The sequence below is a fragment of the Hyperolius riggenbachi genome, chromosome 11 (assembly GCF_040937935.1).
Source record: "Hyperolius riggenbachi isolate aHypRig1 chromosome 11, aHypRig1.pri, whole genome shotgun sequence".
NCBI classification, from domain to species: domain Eukaryota; kingdom Metazoa; phylum Chordata; class Amphibia; order Anura; family Hyperoliidae; genus Hyperolius; species Hyperolius riggenbachi.
The window spans coordinates 131,099,745-131,121,772 of record NC_090656.1 but is presented as its reverse complement, the minus strand read 5'-3'; the positions used below and the strand labels follow the sequence as shown (position 1 = coordinate 131,121,772).

General features: G+C 42.9%; 1 protein-coding gene across 2 annotated transcripts in view; it reads right to left on the bottom strand.

The window, feature by feature from the left end:
• The window catches only part of HRAS (HRas proto-oncogene, GTPase), a 125,874-nt gene extending 105,377 nt beyond the window's left edge, over positions 1–20,497 (bottom strand). For both annotated transcript variants that reach the window (XR_011024964.1, XM_068261727.1), the window contains exon 1: positions 20,265–20,497. The gene's annotated coding sequence lies outside the window, so the exon portion shown is untranslated. The remainder of the gene's footprint in view (positions 1–20,264) is intronic.
• Between the last annotated feature and the right edge of the window lie 1,531 nt (positions 20,498–22,028).

Here is a 22,028-nt window from a genome sequence, read left to right as displayed (position 1 = left end):
GCTACCTGTACTGGCACACATATTCTAGGACAGGAAGAGTGGGATACCAATACATATCCGGTATCGCTGGATTCAGCAGAATCAGTGCTTTGACAAACAGAAAATTGTTTGTCAGTAAATGTAGGTTTTTTAAAAGAAAAATATTTTCACTATTTTTTTTTATTTTTTTTTAATCTTTTTTTTTTTTTTAAAGAGAATAGGAACCGATTCAGCAAAAGAAAATCCAGATACTTACCTAAGGAGAGGTAAGGCTCAGAGTCCTAATGAGCCTTTTCCTCCTCTCCTGGTGCCCGTTCCAGCGCTGACTCCCCCGTAGCAGTATTTGACTAAATTGGTCAAATACTGCTACTTCCACCGCCGAAAGGGGCTTGGGCAGTCTTCGGGAATTCGATTGCTCCCAAAGGCGGGCCGCTCCAAACTGCGCCTGCGCGAGCGCCCTCTATCGAGCACTCAGGCGGCTCCATACGCGTGCGCAGTATGGCACCGTCTGTCTTCAGGAGGACTCTGCTCCCTAAGACTTCCGAAGTCCCCCGCTGCGGGGGATTTGAACGGAGGAGCTGCCGCTGCGACGAGGGCACCGGGAGAGGAGAGGTAAGTAGCTGTTTTTTTTTTTTTTTTTTTTTTTTTTTAAATTAATCGGGAACCATTGGCTTTAAACATTTCACTCAAAAGTGTTGTTATATCTCCAGAAAACATACAACATTTCATTTCAGTGTTTAAGCCCAAATCATTACGGAAAAACGATATACAATAGGTCCTATTTTATGTAGTTTTTCTTGTCAAAAATCCGAATGAGTTCAAAATGTCTAAAAACTGCTTGGTAGTAGATGTTCATGCTTAGGACAAATTGGCTGGTAGCAAAAGGGTTAAAGAAGAACTCTAGTGAAAACAATAAATTACCAAGTTGTTTTTGTTGGGAGCTGAATGAACTATTTTTTCCACCATACTGACATGGTTACTGTGCACATTTCAGAATTAACATTAAATTTAATGCTATTTAAGGTGCGTACACACGCACGACAGCAGCCAACGAAGGGTCCGTCGCACCTCCCGCTGGGCGGGTTTTCAGCAGACTGTAGTGCGTATGTACGCACTGTCGGTGGACTGATAAGGCTGTTCCATAACGATCCGCCCGGCGATATTAGCCATTGCTAATAGATCTAAAATCAATTATCTCAAGATTTTTTTTGGTACAGGTTTTCTTTAAAGGGAACCTGAAGTGAGAGGGATATGGATGCTGACATTCAATTTGAAACCATACCAGTTGCCTAGCTGTCCTGCTGCTCCTCCGTCTCGAATACTTTTAGTCGTAGACCCTAAACAAGCATGCAGATAAGATGTATCTGACAAGATTAGCTGCATGCTTGTTTTAGGTGTATACTTCAGACACTACTGATGTCAGCATCATCAGCATGACTGCCAGGCAACTAGTGTTGTTGAGGCCTCTTTCAGATGAGTGAACTCACTGCCTGTCAGCTGCTCTCCTGCACCGGCTGATCGCTTTTTAGCGCTCGGTACCTGCACTGGACAGGTGGCCTCCAACGGAGTCACATGTAGGAGTGGCCATAGCCCTGTTCGCGGCTCTCCGCCCTTAGTTAACGTCACTGCATGCAAGCGCTTGACACGCATGGTGTTACAGTTGCTTCCATTTGGCTGCATTTAAATTGCACCTGAATGCCGCTCGTGGGCAGCAGCTGGGAGGCTGAACTGTCTGACAAGCGCACAGTTCTGCTTCAATCTGAAAGAGGCCTTAAAAGGAAATTAATATGGTAGCCGCCATATACCTCTCACTTCAGGTTCCCTTTAAGCCAGTATCTCATCTCTCAGGATAAAGGCCTAGTGCACACCAGAGCGGTTCGGCTGCGCTTTGCAATCTGCTTGCGGCTGCGGATACGCTTGGGTAATGTATTTCAATGGGCTGGTGCACACCAGAGCATGAGGCGTTTTGCAAAAACGCATACTCCGGGGCTGCTGCAGATTTTGAATTGCAGAGGCGTTTCTGCCTCTATGTTAAGTATAGGAAAACCGCAAACCGCTCTGAAAAACGGCACTTCAGAGCGGTTTGCCAGGCGTTTTGTTACAGTAGCTGTTCAGTAACAGCTTTACTGTAACAATACATGAAATCTACTACACCAAAAACGCTTCACAAAACTGCAAAATGCTAGCTGAAACGCTACAGAAAAAGAAGAAAAAGCGTTTCAAAATCTGCTAGCATTTTGCGAATCTGCTAGCGGTTTTTGGTGTGCACTAGGCCAAAGTGAGTGAAAAGTCACCACATAATTAAACTAGTATTGAAGCAGTTTTCTTTGTGAAGCAGGTGAAAAAGAAAGGGCCTTGTGTCTCAGTATTATCCAAGCAAATGGGTATAGTGTTACAGATATTGTAATCGGGCTCAGAATTCCGTACAAAAAACTACCACGTCTAGGGTTACAAGACTATATACAGCAGACAAATGGAATTATGCTTACTGTAACCTTTATGTGTCACATCAAAGAAGGCTTCTTATTACAATCCATTTAATTAGCATTAGATTAAAAGCAAGTCACCTCTAGTTAAAAACTGCCACTTTCTTCAGCGCAACAAAGGTCTGCAACATACATGTAAACATGCAGCAAATGTACCTCTTGCTGCAGAGAGTGCACACACACACACACACACACACACACACACCTGTAACTAGAGGGATAAAGAGGCTGACATTTTTATTTCCTTTTAAGCAATGCCAGTTGCCTGGCTGTCCTGAGCATCTGCTATGCTAACGCTAAAATTTATTGGCGTTGCACTGCTAACGCAGAAAAATTTATGCGTTAATGTTCCTGCACTAGCGGGAATGCGTAAAAATATACGCAATGCAGCCCGTTGACCCCGAGGTCAGCAATAACGAAACTAGCTGACTCCGGGGGACTGGAGCAGCAGTGAGTGACTACGAGGGCACAGGATGGCTGCATGGGGCTGGTAGAAGCTTCAGGTAAACTTTTTTTTTGCCTGGAGATTCCTTTAAAAATCGCAGTAACAATCGCCGTGACTTTTCACGTACGCGAACGTGCAATTGCGGCAATTTTTACTGTGATTTTAATGAAAGTGAATTGGAGCGATTTTTAAAAAGCTCTCAGAAAAGCGCTTATAGTGTGGCTGAGCCCTAACTAGGTACATGGCAGTCCTGACCTAGGAACTGCTGTCAGTAGACTGAGCTTTCCCTCCTTACTACTGCCTGCTCTGATTTAGTCACAGATTCAGCACAAGAAATACTCCTCGGCTGCAAGAATCAATAAGTGGCTGAGGGCGGCGCTTTAGAGCAGCTTGTGACACTTCCCATTTGGAAAAATGGCAGTTTAAGAAGCTGCACGCCGCTATAGATACTGGGACACTGAAAGATGGAGAATTCGGTCTCTGCTGAAGATGCTTCAGCTGTAACGTCTGGCAGGAAATGGTCGTTCTGATAAGCAACTTCCAGGAAGGGACTGCTATGGAATTGTTCAATGATCCTGTAGGCCTGAAACTAGGATAAACGGAGTTATTACAGAATGAGAGCAGCGATGGCATTTTGAAATCACTTTATGCTTTCACCCACTTCTTGACCACACTATTTCTGCTGTCTAATTGCATGCATGGGAGCTGCCATATTGCACAAAACAGGGATAATTCATGGCATTCTGCAGCTAATGCATAGCCTGCCTTGCTGCATCTCATTTCAGCCTGTCAGCTGAAATAGTACAAGGTGGCCATCCACTAGCCTGATCCAGCAAACGACTGATTGCTCCTTTATCAGAAATCAGACAATTTCCCACTTTGCACAAGTCTATCAAGAATAGAGATGGTCAAAACAAACAAGTCCAACTCGCAAATTACATAGGGCTTTCAAGGGAGCCCGAAGAGTAACCTTTCCAGATGCCAAGGTTACCATCATTCATTTTATAAGGATAAACTAGAGCAATTCGCAGCACTAGTAACCCATAGCACTAGTGGCTTCTACCTGTATTATTGCTACTGTATTCTCCTTCAGCAAAAGATTGCACAATTCTTACCCTTCCCTTTTCCAAACCAGTACACGCATATTTATCCATGCAGGAACACGTATACAATTCATCCACACAGGAATACGTACAGTATAGTTGTTCACAATAGCTGTCAGAATGAAATTCAGCTGCAAATTTTTGTCAGTAACAAATAGAAACTGCTTAGAACCGCTTCAAGGCTTTACTGTTAGTGCTCTCATTACAAAGTTTTCTTACCTTTCTATCCAGACAGGAAATGGATCTCTCCAAAAAGCACTGTGACAATTAAAAAAAATAAATGAAATTAAAAAAAAAAAAAAAAAAAAAAGGGGAAACTTCTCATACACGTATGAGGCATTTTGCCAGGGGGATGGGAGACAATCCCTCCGTAGACAGTTTGCCGCTAGCCTGCAAGCTAGGGACGCGTTCTGTTGCTATGTGGAGGGGTGGGGTTGATTGAGCAGGCAGGGTGAGAACAATGCTGTCAGCAGCACACGGGAGATCGCTGGCCAAGTAATTGAAGGTGGTCAGGGTGAGCTATACACATGCTAAAATCTCAGCAGAGTCCGTCCTAACCGTCAGTTTTGGCTGAGAACCATCTAGCATGTGTATTAATAGTTAACAAGATTGGAGCCTTTTTGCCACTAACAAAATAAAAAAAATAAAAATGCGTAGCAGCAATCAGTTCCCACCAACAGAAAGCTCTGTTGGAGGGCAGAAAAGGAAGTAAAATTCATTTGGCTGCTAAGTTGTATGGCTGAGCAATAACCTGTTAAATCTGCAAAGTGCTGAATTGAAAAAAAAAAAAAAAAAAAAAAATTTGCCTGGTCACTAGGGAGGTGTAAACCTGTGGTCCTCAAGAGGTTAAGGTTTTTGCTGCCATCTATAACTCTATTGAAATGGACTTAAAGTGAACCTCTGGACTAAAAATCTACTCAGCAGAACTGAAAAGGCTTGGTGTTTAACAGTTTCACAGCATCAGAACTTTGTTTTCCTTACCAAAGCATCATTTTTAGCTGTATTTTTATCTAAGCTCCACCCATCAAAGAAAAAAAGCCTGGGCTTTTTTTACCCTGATGCTATGCAGAGCATGATGGGATTTCCTATGTTATTCACGTTGCCTAGCAACTGGGAAAGGTGCTCAGGACAATTGCAACTGTGTCTCATGCTTCCTGTCACCTCCTTTCAACCAAAAAGATGGCTGCCATCATGAAATCAAACATTTGCCTGTTCTTTTAAAACAGGGTGGGTAAGAGATTACCTAATTAACCTCCCTAGCGTTCTGGACGAGCTAGGCTCGTCCAGAGACGCCGGAGGTCACCGCTCAGGCCCCGCTGGGCCGATTTGAATAATTTTTTTTTTTTAAAACACGCAGCAAGCACTTTGCTTGCTGCGTGCCTTACCCGATCACCGCCGCCAATCCGCCACTACCCGCCGCGATGCAGGGCCCCCCTAGTCGAGACCCAGTGCGCTGCCTGGCCAATCAGTGCCAGGCAGCGCTGAGGGGTGGATCGGGTCTCCCTGTGACGTCACGACATCGATAACGTCACGACGTGGGTCGCCATGGCGACGGGGGAAGCCCTCCAGGAAATCCCGTTCAGAATGGGATTTCCGGACGGGCCATTGCACCGGTGACGATCGGAGGGGTGGGAGGGATGCCGCAGGGAGGGGGGGAAATCATGTAGCTAGCGCTAGGCTAGCTACATGTGAAAAAAAATATATATATATATGCAAAAAACGTTTCTGCGGCCGCAGGAATCAGAACGCCAGGCAGGTTAACATAACTAATGTAACTTAACAGTATGTTTGTTTAGGCTGGAGTTCCTCTTTAAGTAAAGCCCCTTTTACACTTAATCAGTTGGTGTGCGTTAGTATGCGGTTTTTCCATAGCAGTGCATTGAGAAGAAGATTTCAGTTAAAACGCGTTAGGTGTGAAAGGTACCACAGGGAAATATGGGCATTACTTTGAAAATCAGTTTTCTTTCAGTTATAACTGAGAGCAACTGATTAAGTGTAAACGGGGCCTTACTCTACCAGCAGCAGGGTCACAGGGAATAAAGGAAAATGTGCTCAGTAGGGACAAAGTCATCAACAGAAACCTGGCAGGGTTCTTATTTGGTGCATAACACACTGAAAATTACACACACTATGAGTGCTTTGAGATTTATTTTTACTTATCGCTAGCATTTTTTAAAAGCACTTGCGTAAAGAATTCCAATGCAAGTGTTCTCACATGAGCGTTGAGCTTGGTTTCCAAACGCAAAACGTGGGTCCTACACAATTTTCTGAGCATGTGCGCTTCAATTCAAAGTATAGGAAAATTGCAAAGCAATTTAAAAAGCGCTTGGAAAAAGTGATTTGAGCGCTTTTCATTTTAAAATTACATTAAAGATATTCAGTTCCAGGTCTAAGAGTTCCCGATTGAAACCTGAAAAGCTCAACTCGCAAAACAAACACGCTTACAAAAAAATAAAATCGCTAATCGGGCAAAATAAAAAAAGTGCTTAGCGCTTGCAAATTATAACGTGAACTAAGCTTTACCCTGTTTTACCGCAGGGTAATGCAATAGCAAGGCACTGGGGCCTAGCACACTTACAGCAATGCATTGTGACGGAAGTGCCCGATCGGCCGTCGCAAAAATGTTCAGGGTCTATGGCTATAAGTATCAGTGGCAGAAGATCAGCAGGGCAATCAGGCAATTTGCACTGTATTAAAGAATATATGTCCGCCTCCATATACCCCTCACATCAGATTCCCACCTTTCTAGAACCCAGTGAGCTGGGCAAGCAAACAGTTCCAACAGGAGAAAAGGACATGAAATACATGCTTCTATATTTCACTGGCCAGGAAATGATTGAAAAGTTCCAAAAACCCATTAGGCCAGAAACCCACTAGGAGCGCTTTCTAATCGCTAGTGATCTGAAAAAGCTTTTGCTAATGCAATGCTATGGGGGATTTTTATATAAAAAAAAATATAGCATTACATTAGCAAGAGCTTTTTAAATCACGAGCTCAGAAAAGCACTCCTAGTGGATGTCTGGCTTTAGACACGTAATTTGTGATCAACAGAAACTTTCAAACTTCATCAATCACGATCTTTTTGATTCTTCACTGTGTATACATCAAAATTCAAAATAGAATTGCAGCCCTAGTTCACAGTGATAAGTTGCGTTGCAGAATAATTCTGCATGTCACCTCACTACCCATACATTATTCTAACTTGCTGCATGCAGGCTTTACATGACAGTCCATGTCCAGTCTCTATAGCAGTTCACACACAACGCGTGTTATGCAACTGACCACTGGCAATCCAGCCACAGTTAATTTAATAAAAGTGAGGAAACTGAACTCAACTGAAAAGAAAAAAACTCAAATAAGGCACCCCAGACTTTCAGGAAAGCAGAATTCAGCAGATTATAATTGTATTAACCATGGAGCAATTTCATGGTTAACGACTTACCCTCTTCTGGGACGAGTAAGCACGTCCCGGCAATTCACCACTTTACCTAGCAAGGACAGTTACTACGTCCAGGGTCGCATGCAATTCTGCTAAGTGTGACACTGGCCTTAAAGAGGAACTTCAGCCTAAACAAACATACTGTCATTAAGTTACATTAGTTATATTAATTAAAATGGATATAATAAAGAGATTTTAAAAGAAAAGGCAAAGGTTTGATTTCATGATGGCAGCCATCTTTTTGGTTGAAAGGGAGGTGACAAGGAGCATGATACACAGTTCCAACTGTCCTGAGCACCTCTTTCAGTTGCTAGGCAACGTGAACAACATAGGAAATCCCATCATGCTCTGAACAGCATCAGGGAAAAAGCCCGGGCTCTTTTTCTTTGATGGGTGGAGCTTAGCTAAAAATGCAGCTAAAAATGATGCTTTGGTAAGAAAAACAAAGTTCTGATGCTGTGAAACTGTTAAAGAAACACCAAGCCTTTTCAGTTCTACTGAGTAGATTTTTAGTCCAAAGGGTCGCTTTAAGGATTATTAAAAAAAATGGGAAAGCAGGCATGTATTAGATGCTGTCCTTATGCGCACCACCCCCTCCCCCCCCCCCCCCCCCCCCCGTTCTCTTCCTTTCTAATTTAAATTGCCGCAGCTCAATACAGGTCGCCCGGTTTGAGCGGCAGTGCACAGGTGTGCTTGGTCAGGGGCGCTCCGCACTTGATGGCAGGACGACAATATGACGTAGTGCGCATGCACAGATCGCTCCTGGCCGAGCGAGCCTGCACACTACCGCCTGTCACGGATGATTTGGACTGAGCTGCAGTGGAGATTTAGAATAGAAAGGAGAGGGGCAAAGGTGCAATGGCAGCTTTTATATTATCCCTACTTATTACACCTAAACAAAAATATATATTTTTTTTCCCCCCAAGACAAATTAGGCTTTAATTGTATGGCATTTTTTCTTCAATTCTGTTTTTTTTTTTTATGCATTTAAAAAAGAAAAAAAAAAAAAAAAAAAAAAAAAAAAGATTTTTGTTTGGCTATTTCTACAGTTTATCACAAAAACTACAGTGGGATGCAAAAGTTTGGGCAACCTTGTTAATCGTCATGATTTTCCTGTATAAATAATTGGTTGTTATGATAAAAAAAAAAGAGTCAGTTAAATATATCATATAGGAGAGAGACAGTGATATTTGAGAAGTTAAATGAAGTTTATTGGGTTTGCAGAAAGTGTGCAATAAATGTTTAAACAAAATTAGGCAGGTGCATTAATTTGGGCACCATAAAAAAGAAATATCAATATTTAGTAGATCCTCCTTTTGCAGAAATTACAGCCTCTAAAAGCTTCCTGCAGGTTCCAATGAGCGTCTGGATTGTGGTTGAAGGTATTTTGAACCATTCCTCTTTACAAAACATCTCTAGTTCATTCAGATGTAATGGCTTCCGAGCATAGACAGGTCTCTTTTACTCACACCACAGACTTTCAATTATATTCAGGTCTGGTGACTAAGATGGCCATTCCAGAACGTTGTACTTGTTCCTCTGCATGAATGCCTTAGTGGATTTTGAGCAGTGTTTAGGGCTGTTGTCTTGTTGAAAGATCCAGCCCCAGCGCAGCTTCAGCTTGGTCACAGATTCCTGGACATTGGTCTCCAGAATCCACTGATACTGAGTCGAATCCATGCGTCCCTCAACTTTGACAAGATTCCCAGTCCCTGCACTGGCCACACAGCATGATGGAAACACCATCATATTTTACTGTAGGTAGCAGGTGTTTTTCTTACAATGCTGTTTTTCCTCAATGCATAACGCCCCTTACTATGCCCAAATAACTCAATTTTAGTTTCATCAGTCCACGGCATCTTATTCCAAAATGAAGCTGGCTTGTCCAAATGTGCTTTAGCATAACTCAAGCGGCTCTGTTTGTGCTGTGGGTGGAGAAAAGGGTTCCTCTGCATCACTCTTGCATACAGCATCTCCTTGTGTAAAGTGTGCAGAATGGTTGAACGATGCACAGTGACTCCATCTGCAGCAAGATGATGTTGTAGGTCTTTGGTGCTGGTCTGTGAGTTTACTGACTGTTCTCACCATTCGTCGCTTCTGTTTATCCGAGATTTTTCTTGGTCTGCCACTTTTTTCTTTTTAAATTAATACCAGTTGCCCGACTCTCCTGCTGATCCTGTGTCTCTAATACTTTTAGCCACAGCCCCTCAACAAGCATGCAGATCAGGTGCTCTGACTGAAGTCAGACTGGATTAGTGCATGCTTGTTTCAGGTGTGTGATTCAGCCACTATAGCAGCAGGACTGGCAAGCAACTGGTATTGTTTAAAATGAAACATCCCATTCCCTCTCAGTAGGCTCACTTTAACTTGAACTGAGCCTGTGGTCTTCCATTTCCTCAATACGTTCCTAACTGTGGAAACAGACCGTTGAAATCTGAGACAGTTTTATGTATCCTCCCCCTAAACCATGATGGCGAACAATCTTTGTCTTCAGGTCATTTGAGAGTTGTCTGGAGACCCCCGTGTTGCTACCGTTCAGGGGGATGTCCTGCTGGGGGGGGTCTGATCGCCGCCGGCTTGCTGCGCTTTGCAGGGGGGGGGGGGGGGGCTCTTCAAAGCCCCCTTCCGCATCGTTTTCTGTGCTCCCTCCCTCTCCCTCCCTCTTCCTTCCTGGGCTGCGCAGGACGGATATCCGTCCTGCGCATTGAAGGATAGGCTTCAGCCTATCATATGTCGACAATCCCCGGCCAATCAGAGGCCGGGGATCGCCGATCTGCCCTACGCCAGCGTTAGCTGGTTGTCAAGAGGTTAAAAAAAAAAAAAAAAAACCTCTCATAATTGGTTTCAGCTGTATATGTCGGTCAGAGGTCACTGAGCTTACAAAGCCAATTTGGAGTTCCAATAATTAGTTCTAAGGCCTCTTTTCCATGAACTGTTGAGCTGTGTGCTCAGCAAGCAGTTACCAGGCAGCGGTAAGCAGTTATCATGCAGGAACAAGCAGTTACCAGGCAGCAGTGAGCAGTTGTGAGTTTGAGAGGCATTTCACTGCCTAACAACAGTTTGTGGAAAAGAGGCCTAAAGGTTTTGGAATCAAAATCACAACAGTGCCCAAATGTATGCACCAGTCTAATTTTATTTAAACAATTATTGCACACCTTCTGTAAATCCAATAAACTTCATTTCACTTCTCAAATATCACTGTGTGTCTCCTATATGATATATAACTGACTTTTTTTTAATCATAACAACCAACGATTTATACAGGAAAATCATGACAATTAACAAGCTTTCGCATCCCACTGTACTAAGTTATGTCTGTCACAATTTATAGTGAGGATATTTGATCCTGAAATAGTGTATTTTTCACTATGAACTGAGAAAATAAAAGCATTTTTAAATGGTACAAATCAAGTTTATTGGTTGAGGGAACATATATTACTTTTCACCAATTAGTGCTGCAGTAGATAGTGCCAGAGTCGCGCACAGGAGCAAGCCCAAACGTACACAGCTGTGCTTCAACTACATCAACTTATAACTACGTCCTCGTGGCTTAGATTAAGTCACAGAGGACGTAGATATACTGTAATTGTGGATAAAGTGATAACAGCCGAAGTGTAGATCTCTTGTTATAGCATCAGGATGCCAGGTTGTAAGCGGGAACTGCAATACCCTTTCTCATCTTTTACCATTTTTCGTATTTCTATTGTGCTTAGCAAAATAATAAAAAACAAAATAATTGTAAAATGTAATTACTACAAATGGTTTGAGTGGCTCTGCCAGGCAACGCTCTGTGAGCAGAAGAGGCCAGATGTTTCTTCATGGCAAATATGGGTGATGTACAGGGGACAAAATAGAAGAAGTCAAACCGCGATCAGAATGAAGTGACACATAAAAACATGTCTTTTGTGACAGCAGTCTCTTGCACAGAATATCATAGCAATCAGCCAAGACAAAACCCACCCCATGTGATTATCAAAACATCACTTCAGGCAATAATATTTGTAAGTGTAATGCTGGGGGGGGGGGGGGGGGGGGGGTCATACTTTCTGACCACCCAGCGCAAGAAGGCTAAGAGCTGGATAATGAGGTTACACAGGCTGCCCAGAGCAACTGCAGCTCTGGGCTTCCGATATCGCTACAAATAAAACACAATGGCAGCGCAGTGCATTGTTGCGCTGCCTTAGTTCGCACTGTGCTGCCTTAGCGATAGCAAGCTTTCAGACAGGTACAAGACAGGACTATAGATTGGAGCGTAACTAGTAGCAACCGCAGCTCACAATCACGTCCACAGAAGCAAAGCAAGCAGGCTAACAACAGTCACCAGCAAGCATCCACCCAGGCAAGACTACAGGATAACACGTAACTAATAGCAACTGCAGCCTATAGTTACGTTCCCAGAAACTAGAGTAGCAGGAATACTACAGTCACCAATGTGGTGATGGCAGAATCCAAGCTATCTGGATAATGGACTTCACTGACCCACCACGGATGCAGCGAACGTCCATCAAGCATGGAACTAGGCAATACACAATAAGAAGAACAACAACAAACTGCTGAACTAACAGATAAATATTTATTAGCAAGTCTGCATATATATTTACGAAGAACTAGCTAAAGCACAAGTAATAAGGACTCATAGAACTACAACAACAGTACTATACAGAGTAACAAGGTGCCCAGTAGATCAGTGTACTGACCACTATGACGGGCAGGGTATGAAATGGGATACAGACTTTTTATGCTGGCATCAACCAATGGATGCAGGCATGCAAATCTCCACACAGCTGAATGGTAATCACTCAATTCTGAGCTGGCTTGATTACCATTTTCTTGCTGGATGGGAATGCAAAGGACCCCCATAAGAAATACATGCAGAATTATGTAACAACATGCATGCAGGAAATCCAGGGCTGTCTGGCCGCAGCAAGCAATAGAGGAGGAATCCTGACAGCATCCTGAGCTGCCCAGAACTGCAGAGCGATTGCAAATGACAATGAGACCCATTGCAAATGCACAACCGAATGCAAGCAGATAAGCCAGAACTGTCCGTTTACAGCTCCACTGCAACGGACAGAATAAGCTACAGGAGTGAGCCTTACATTAAGTATGTATGTAGCTTTAGTTGTTTCTATTTAGACTTTTGATTTAGTTTAATTCCTGACATTAAAAGCATGATTTCAGGTATCTGTTAAAGTAAACCTCAGATGAATGAAAACTTGGCTTTTACTTACCTGGGGGTTTCTTTCAGTCCCATAATAGTCTGTTAGGTCCATCGATGTCCTCCCAATCCCCGCTGTAGTTCTGCTTTCAGGCCCACCTCAATTGCACTCCTGTGTCTGGGAGCATTTTGTGCATGCGCAGTTAAAATTTGAAACTGCACATATGCAAAACATGATTGAGACACATGGTTGGGGCTGCACATGCATAGCAGTCCAGGACTGAGCCTGTCGGACTTTACTGGGGCTGACAGTGGCCCGACTGAGGGGACCAAAAGGGCATCAAGGCACCTAACAGAATATGTGCTGCTTGATGAAGCCCCAAGTAAAGCCAACTTTTTAATTCATCTCTGGTTTACTTTAAGTTTTAGGATATAGCTATTTTCTCTGGTCTGCTGAGGTTTGTAATAGACCATACCGCTATTCAATGTAATGTAGTGGGATGGAGGCAATAACCTCTAAAGGAACCCGAGGTGTGAGACCTATGGAAACTGCCATATTTATTTCCTTTTAAAGCAGACCTGATCTAAGGACTTACTCTCTTCTCTAAGATACGCAACAGCATAACCACCTTTAAAGAAAAGCATTTCTTTGTTAGGGCTGGTGCACACCGAGCGGCTTTTTGGGCGTTTTCAGATCCGCTTGCGGCTGCGGATCTGCTTGGTCAATGTATCTCGATGGGGTGGTGCACACCAGAGCGGCAGGCGTTTTGCAGAAACGAAAAATGCCTGGGTGAGGCATTTTTTGGATTGCGGATGCGTTTCTGCCTCAATGTTAAGTATAGGAAAAACGCAAACCGCTCTGAAAAACGGCACTTCAGAGCGGTTTTGCAGGCGTTTTTGTTACAGAAGCTGTTCAGTAACAGCTTTACTGTAACAATATATGAAATCTACTATACTGAAAACCGCAGCAGCAATCCGCAAAACGCTAGCAAAACGCCTCATAAAAATAAAAAAAAGCGTTTAAAAATCTGCTAGCGTTTTGCGGATCTGCTAGCGGGTTTTGGTGTGCACCAGCCCTAACAGCTGATACAAATCATACAATAAATCTGCACTGTTTCTACTGCTTTCATGGAAGCAGCCATATTGTTTACATCCTGTGCTTTCAAATGAGCTTATCTGGCTTTTTCTGCCGTGGCAGTCAGGTGACACAGGGGAGAGATCGAAATAAACTTGTGATTAGACAGGCTAAACTCTCTAAATAAATACAGGGTGCATTTCTCTATGTTTTCCTTCTGTCCTGTGAAAGAGTTCATGTCCACTTTAAATAACACCAGTTGCCTGGCAGTCCTGCTGATCTCTCTGTATTAAGGTCCGTTTCCATTATATGTGGTGCCCAGGTGTCCTGAAACCAATGCACAGCCATGGAACAGTTTCCATTGTGTGCAGGTTATGTGGAGTGATTAAAGCTGCAGATTCTCACACGACTGCATCTGCGTCCCATCTCCTCTATTCACGTCATCTGGAAATGCGTAAGTGAAGCGAAGGCAAGTGGAAGTGATGCGATGCGTCAAGGTAACCGCATTCGCATCACTCCTATAGTGGAAACTGGCCCTTAGTTGTGTCTAAGTCACACACCTGAAACAAGCATGCAGCTTATCAGATTTGTCATAGACATCTGATCTGCATGCTTGTTCAGGGTCCATGGCTTAAAGGGACTCCGAGCAGTGCAGAAACTATGGAAAGATGCATTTCATTTTAAAGCTCGCTTTCTCCTCTTTCCAATGATATATAAACCGCCGCCCTACGCCTTTTCGTTTTTGCTATTTTCGCAATTGAAATTGCCGCGGCCGCAATTTCAAGCGCGAAAATAGAGAAAACTAAAAAGGCGCAGGGCAACAATTTAGGTGTCGCCAGAAAGAAAGCTTTAAAATGATATCCATCTTTCCATAGTTACTTGTATTACACAGGGCGACTTTTTCCTAAAGTCAGCAGCTCCATTCTGCTGAATGGAGCTGCTGACACTGGGGAAAGTGTCGTCCTGTGTAATACAAGTAACTATGGAAAGATGGATAACATTTTAAAGCTCTCTTTCTCCTCTTTCTGGCGACACCTAAATAGTCGCCCTACGCCTTTTAGTTTTCTCTATTTTCGCGATTGAAATCGCGGCCATTTCAATTGTGAAAATAGCGAAAACTAAAAGGCGTAGGGCGGTGGTTTATATATCATTGGAAAGAGGAGAAAGAGAGCTTTAAAATGAAATGCATCTTTCCATAGTTTCTGCACTGCTCGGAGTCCCTTTAAAGGAACCCTAAAGGCAAGATAAACAAAATGAGTTTAACTTACCTGGTGCTTCTACCAGCCCCCTGCAGCCATCCTGTGCCCTCACCGGTCCTCAACGATCCTCCGTTCCCCCTCCGCGGGTTAGTTTAGTTTTTGCCGACTCCAGCGGGCCACTGCGCAGACCTGGCAACGCGTATCCTCTTTTGCATTCCCGTTCACAATAGCATCCTGTTCCGACTCCAAATCATCAAAAACGAAACTAACCCGCGGCGGAGGAACGGAGAATTGTTGAAGACCGGCGAGGGCACAGGGCATGCTGGTAGAAGCCCCAGGTAAGTGAAACTCATTTTTCTTGTCTTTAGGTTTCCTAGTAATAGAGGCAGAGGATCATCAGGACAGCCAGGCAATCTGCATTGTATAAAGGAAATAAACATGTCAGCCTCCATATCCCTCTTACCTCTGGTTAACTTTAATCTTTTTCTCATAAGAGATGTTTCATATCAAGTTTTTTTTTTTTTTTTTTTTTTTTAAAGTGGACCTGAACTATTGCACAGGACAGAAGGAAAACAGAGAAATGTACCGTGTATTTATTTAGAGCGTTTAGCCTGTCTAATTACCCCTCATGTGTGTCTAAAGGCTCATACACACATCAGACCATAGTCTTTGGAAAATAAAAGATCACAGACCAATTTTACCCCCTTCCATGTAGTATGAGAGCCATACCTACACAGTCTATTCTATGGAGCTGAACTCCCCATCCGGCAGAAATCTTTGCAAGATGCTGCACACAAAGATGCTGTAGACATTCAAAAGATCAGTATCTGCAAAAGATCTGTTCCTGCAAAATGCATTCAAAGTCTATGAGATCTGCAGATCCTCATACACACCTTGTTTAACAGACATTCATCTGCAGATCAGATCCACCAGGATGGATTTTCAGATCTGCAGATGATTGTCTGATCTGCAGATGAATGTCAGTTAAACAAGGTGTGTATGATGATCTGCAGATCTCAGACTATGAATGCAATTTGCAGGAACGGATCTTTGGCAGGAACAGATCTTTTGCAGATACTGATCTTTTGTGTCTGTACAGCATCTGTGTGTGCAGCATCTTGCAAAGATTTTTTTCTGATGGGGAGTTCAGCTCCATAGAAAAGACTGTGAAGGTATGGCTCTCATACTAAATGGAAGGGGGTAAAATTGGTCTGTGATCTTTCATTTTCAAAAGACTATGGTCTGATGTGTGTATGTGGCCTAACTCACAAGTTGTAATTTGATCTCTCCCGTGTCACCTGACTGCCACAGCAGATACGCTCACTTGAAAGCATGGGATGTTAAAGTGGATCCGAGATAAACTTTTACTCATTGCATAATTGTGTTCCTTACATATAGTTTATAGGGCATTCCTCAAGTCAAATACTTTTTTTCGTTTAATACCCCAATTCCCTATAAACTAAACAAGCCGCATCCACAACTTTTTCAGAGTGCCTTGGCACTGTAGCAAGGGCTTATGGGAGCTTAGTCTGGGCAGGAGGAGGAGGTTACTAGCCAGAGATTTCAGAGGGGAGGAGGAGAGGGGACTGAATTTGTGACATGCTGAGGGCTGGAGATGCTATCAGCTTGCCTGTGTGTAATGTGACAAACAAAACATGGCTGCTGTCGTATCACAGGAATAAATAATCAATATACTGTTGAAGCTGTTTGCAGATAGATTTGCTGTGTAAACTATCTAAACTTTAGATAAGATATATAGACAAGTTACTTGTTATAGTTAGTTTGTCATCTCGGATCTGTTTTAACAATATGTCTGCTTCCACGAAAACACACTCCAATGAGTTCTGGGTCACCATCAGCTTGCTGGTTGGTCTGTGCTCCACGAAAACAGGAAGTAGTAACACTTGAGATTTATATCAGCTGTAACAAAAATGTTTTTCTTTACAGGTTACTATGCTGTTGCATGACTTTCAGAGCAGAGAGGAAGTTCTGAGTTCAGGTCCGTTTTAAAGTGGAATATAACCCTGCATTTCAACTTTGCTCTAAAATATTATTTACAGCATAATATATGCAAACAGCATTTTTTTTTACTAGACCAGCATTGGAAGGGTTAAACACAGAGGTTTAACGTTCCGTGGAGAGATATGCAGAAATTCAGATAAATACATTCTATTTAGTTACATGTATCTATTGATATATGTTACACACTCTTTGGCTGTCCTCCAAGCTCCTTCTCAGTCAGAGAGATGAGTCACATTCAACACTAAAGGTTCGTATACACGTCCGATAAAGATCGTTCGTTACGAAAGATTCGTGACGTTTACACGATATTCAAATTAGACCGAAAAGATCGTTCGTAATGAACGATTGTGTACACGCGTGAACGATAGAAGTATAAAGTACTGAACGACGAACGATTAAAAAATGCGTGCGCAAACGGAAGTGACGTTATGACAGGCAATAAGAACATGCGTTATCGGACGATCTTTGTACACACTGCAACGATTGAACGATTATCTTTCGAAAAAATCCGCCGGGTTGGATCGGTCGGATTGAACGATAATGGTCGTTATCGTCCAAAAAAACGATCGTTGGAAAATTTGGAGCGCACGATTATCGCTCCGATTGTCGTTATCGTTCGTTTTCGAACGATCGTTATCGTACGTGTGTACTCAGCTTTAGATACATGTAAACAAAATGTATCTATTTCAGCTTCTGATGCGTCTGCAGAAATCTCCAGGAACTTTAAAGCCCTGTGTAACCCTTCCAATGCTGGTCTAGTAAAAAAAAAAAAAAAATGCTGGTTGCATATAATATACTGTAACTAATGTTTTAGAGCAAAGTTGAAATGCAAGGTTATATTCCGCTTTAAAGTACATCTGTATCCCTCCCTTGGTAGTCAGATGCCTATGGATGATGCAGAGGCTTCTTAGACTTACCTTCAATCCATTAATCTACCATAGGAACGGTTTTACCTATTCCAATCAGCACGAGGTTTCTTTTGGTCGTGTTCCTGGCCATGGACTGATGTATACGTACAGAGCATGCACAAGGTCTGCACACGTCCAATAGTATCCTTGTGCACCACTCTTTTCCTCCATGCACGAGCGCTTCATTCTCACTTTCTTTTTTTTGGGAGACTTCACGTGTACTCCCAACAAGCAAGGAAATAATCAAAATAAGTCTCAGGCCTGGGACCCACTAGCAGTGCTTTTCCAAGAGCATGTGATTTGTAAAGCTCTTGCTAATGTAATGCTTTGAGGGATTTTTTAGAAAGTCACATCCCTCACGTGGGATCACACATATCATTACATTAGCAAGAGCTTTTCAAATCAAAGAGCTGCTGGTGGGTTCCAGGCCTCAGATTACCTTTTCACCCACTATTTAGCACTTCTTCATATGCTAAATGCCGAAAAGTTATATTGTAACTAAGATAAATAGTTATTTCCTGAGACAAAAACGCAATAGAAAAGTTAACTGAATAGGGGCCAGAGACGTTATTTAAAATTAACTTTTCTCCAGAGTTTTCTCACAGATGTTTTTGCACCTTAATAAAATACTTATAAACCCTCAGTATGCAGGAACATGCTTAAAATTAGTTTGATATTAATTTTCTCGCTTTTTTCGATTTCTAGTTGCTGAAAAGGTATTTTGTAGATACAATGAAAAATGATCTCCTAGGGAGGACAGTAACAGAATCTGAAGTCAAGTGAGAGGAATAGGGGGCTACCATATTTCCTTTTAAACAATACAAGTTACCTGGCTGTCCTGCTGATCCTTTGCCTCTGTAATACTTAACCCTAGATCAGATGTTTCTGCCAAATTTAGCTGCATGCTCCTCTCAGGTGGGTGATTCAGACACTACTGCAACCAAAGAGAACAGCGGGACTGCCAGGCAACTGGTATTGTTTATAAGGAAATAAATATGGCAGCCTCCATATCACTCTCACTTCAGGTTCCCCTTAAATAAAACCCAAAGAATGCCAGATCATCAAGGAATAAAAAACAGGATTTGCTCAACAAGTAGGTTATAGCATGAATAAGCCATTTTATTATATCCTGCTTTAACAGAGATACGGCATCAATAGTAGAAGACAGAAGATACCATCAGCATACCGCCAGATTACTATTTGACATGATGACTACAACCCCTATTTCACCCAAAACAATAAATGGGGTGCCAGAGCTCACTAGCCACCATCTTTTTTTTTTCTCTTTTCAGAAGAAAAAAAAAAAAAAAACTGTCCATGTAAAGAAGATCCCTTTAGTTTGGATTGAAATATAACTGCCTTTGATATATTCTACAGCATCCAAGGTACATTTGAGCAATGATGTCTGTGACTGGCAGGTGGATTACTATATACAACAGATGCAATAATAAAAGCCAAATGGGATGGGCTATGACAGTACAGCAATATTACCTACTGTGCTTTAAGCAAATAGCTATAGGATAAAAAAAATATAGAAGAGTGCTAATACTGTACCTATGTTCCACTGATCTAAAGGTCATTAATGGTACAATTTTTAGCAATCAATTGTATGTTCCACCAGATCGAATTGCATGAAAAACAGAAGCTGATGGGCCCATTCAATCCCAAACAATCACATTACCAGTCATTTCCTTAAATGATGCTTCTTGCTAGGCTGATTTTTTTCATAGATATAACTGGTGGAGATCTGATCACAAATTCAATTCTTTAATTTTGTGGATTGAAAAAAATACAATATTTTCCTTCAGTCTGAATGAGCTTATCCACAACATGATTGTTGGCTATAAAATTGTAACATTAATGGGCACCTTCAGATAACAGTCGTTTTATTTTCTGAAACATCCAAGAATCGGATCTTTGTGCCCACTATCATATATAGGGTGTGATCACATATGGAACACTTGTTACAGACACACACACAAATAACATTTTAAGGTATAATAGTGCATAATTATATGACCATCAATTAGATTGTGTACACAAAATAAATAAATATCCTATAAACAGGACTTGTCACAGGTGAAAATGCTGGGGTGATTTCAGGACATCATGCACTAATGTCCCCTATACAGGAAGTCTATAGGTTCGATATATAAACACACAGTAGTTAGACCCAATAAAGTCCCACAACGCCCAATACACTTCCATGATGTGAGCCAGCTACTAGGGTCACACCAGGACTGTATGAGCTCATTCATGCAGAGCTCCTGTCTGGTGATGTACAGCTAACTAGCCCCATACACTGTACGCCCATTCTACAGGACTGGTAAACAATTACACACGTGCTGTGCCACTAATTACACGACAGATACAACACACCCAGTCCATACAGACAGCCATCATGGGGAGCGTGAAACAGATTATCATCACGCCTGTGATCGGCCACTCACCAGAGGATTGCGGCATGCAGGCTCCCACTCCCACACTACAGACGCATTCAGCTCTGGGCATGGATGGTCTTACAAGTTGATGGCCGAAAAGTTTAGATCGGGTGGATCCACACCAGTCTGCAATATCCGAAAGCACCCTGGGCGATCCCATACGATGGGGGTCTGCAGTGTGCGGATGAATGGGGGGAAACTGGGCGTAGCTGTCTATGCAGCTGCTGCATTGACTGCTTTCTGCTCGGGAACAATGTGTGCAAGCCACGCCCAGGGAGCTGCTGGAGACCACACCCTCCAGCGGGCCTCACTCATCAGGTGCAGAGAGCCGGGAGGGGGGCGTCAATCAGAAGGAAAATCCGCCCTTCTCAAGCTAGGCCACCGGTTCAAGTGAGCGTTGGTTGGTGCCGCAGCAGCGGGGGAAGCTGCAGTGTTTGTAATAACAGGGCAATGACAGAGTAAATATATATGCTGATCTCAAAGCTGCTGCATTATACGAATATGGCATCTTCTTATTTATGGCTGGTTACGTATAGCCTGTTGCTGTATAGGGCAGTGTAGCTAGAAATCAGGGGGTGTGCAGGGGCGTAGCTAGAAATCATGAGGCCCCATAACAAAGTTATGGATATATATATATATATACATGCAAATATATATATATATATATATATATATATACATATAGATAGAGAGACAAGAAATGGAGGAGCACTCCGTAGTGTGTTAACTTTTAATAAATTAAAAATGTGCAAAAATTACGTGCACTTACTAGATAAAAATGAATGACAGGCATCTGGTTTGGCAGAAAAGCCTAGAAGAATACGTCCCACCCAAGGAGCAACCTGAGGACTGCAGTGGCCAGTAGCAGTGGTGGTCCAGATGAAATTGTGACCCAAGGTGTCCACGCCTTCGTCAGTCAACCTTGTTGACGTTGACTGACGAAGGCGTGGACACGCCAAAAAGCGTTTTAACCTGCACATGATTACCCTGCCGGGGCACCTCGGGTCACCATTCCATCTGGACCACCACTGCTGCTGGCCACTGCAGTCCTCAGGTTGCTTCTTGGGTGGGACTTATTCTTCTAGGCTTTTATGCCACATCAGAAGCCTGTCATTCATTTTTATCTAGTAAGTGCATGTAATTTTTGTGCATTTTTAATTTACTAAAAGTTAACACACTACGGAGCTCTCCTCCTTTTCTTGTCTTTCTCTTCCAGTTCACTTACAGCCGAGTGCTGAGGAGGCGCTAGAGTGTGTTCACACGCATGTTTTTTTTTTCCTATGGTCCTTCAGCAGCGCAAGATTTCCTACCTTTTGTTTTATTCGCTGGCGAAGTGTTTGCCAACATCACTATACATACACACAAATTTATTGTGCCCCTCTCCCACACGGCCCTTTAGTGTTAAAGAGAACCTGGGATGATATAAAAAAAAAAAGGAGCGGTATGCACCTGTGCAGTACTACTGTGCAGACACAGAACTCTCCTGATTGGGGAGCGGGCAACCGCACTGCGTCTACACCCACTGTTGGACGTTACCCTTTCGGAGGACCCAGGAGGAGGAAGAGGACAGCGAGGAAGCAATCAGGTGGAAGCGGGCTGGAGAAAGACCCAGGTTTCAGCTTACACTTTAAGCAGCCCTCCAGTAATGGTAGCTAGAGGTCCCCTACAGTAGGTAGCCTGAGGCTTCCGCACCAGTATAGGAGGCCAGAGGCTCATGCACTAGTATAGGTAGCTAGAGGCTCCGGCACCAGTATAGGTAGCCAGAGGCTTCCG